The sequence below is a fragment of the Biomphalaria glabrata genome, chromosome 3 (genome assembly GCF_947242115.1).
Source record: "Biomphalaria glabrata chromosome 3, xgBioGlab47.1, whole genome shotgun sequence".
Taxonomy (NCBI): Eukaryota; Metazoa; Mollusca; class Gastropoda; family Planorbidae; genus Biomphalaria; species Biomphalaria glabrata.
Window position 1 is genome coordinate 48,897,892 of NC_074713.1, and position 1,390 is coordinate 48,899,281.

The window sequence follows — 1,390 nt, forward strand, 5'->3', positions numbered from 1 at the left end:
GACCACACCTGGACTAGATATGGGACCATTAAGCTCCTACAGCAGACCCACTGCTAACTCCACAGACAGGCAGAGTACCTTAGTCCCAACCGCCTCGCTGTAACAAGGTACCCCTGGCCTATTTACAACGCTCGCCCCGCCAAACTTTTTTTTTTTCACCCCTACGTCTGTCTGGCCTACCCTACCGCGCACCCACCCACCACTCAAATGTCTCCACCCTCCATGTTCTCCCCGCTTCTCTCCTCCGCGCCATTATATATATATATATATATATACAATATATATATATATATATATATACTATGGAACATCTATCAGGGTGTACATTATGTCTATACAATAAAAAGACAGACTGATATCACGATGTATTGCCAGATTGTCAACCTTGTGTTGTTGCGTCTGTTGATGCGTTTATGTAAGTGTGTGCGCGCGTGTGTGGTGCAGATCGGCCATGGAGATAGAGCATAAACCTGGAATACGAGAATTAATTCAATACAGTTACATAATTAATTCAATACAGTTACATAATTAATTCAATACAGTTACATAATTAATTCAATACAGTTACATAGTTAATTCAATACAGTTACATAATTAATTCAATACAGTTACATAATTAATTCAATACAGTTACATAATCTCAGCGAAGACTTAGTGCTTATATGAACTATCGATCAGTCTGTAAATTCTGTAAACGTTATATGTCCCACTTTCTATTCTCAGATTAATTAAGTCTCAACTTTGCACTATTATTCCTTGTCCCTAACAAAACATAAGTCCATCAAAAAGTTAACCACTGAATTAATTAATTAGTGGTAATTCATTTAATTATTTTATAATATAGAAAAATGGAAATAAATTAGATATTATTGAGATACATGATTGTAAATGTGCAGTTCTTTCCCTAATATAATCATAGCTTGTTTTTTGTTTTTTTACTAAATGTATTATTTTTTTAAATTTTCCTTGTTGTTTGTTTTCAAGCTGTATTCATTCAGACAAGACGGCTGCGGTATGAGTTCTGGACTGTCGTTCGATGGTCACTCTGATCACGGCTTCGATCCCTGTCCTCTGCCATCCCCCGCCGTCCAGCGGTAGGTTTGACCTAGGATATAATTATCTTCAACTCGGAAGAATCGTCCGAAACTTGTAAAAACAAAGCAAAAAGAAATCTTTTGCATCAATGTGTAATAAGCTTTGATCTTGTAGTTGTTGATGGCTGTCTGACTTCGACAGATTTCTCAGGAGATGTCTGGGGTTCTTGTACGGATGTAGTAGATGCGTTTCAACTACTTGTAAATAAGACCTACGCATTAGCAAGTAGAAAGGACTAAGTCTTGACCTTTAGATACTTTTTTTTAAAAAAGTTGAATGCATAAAGGCCACAGTC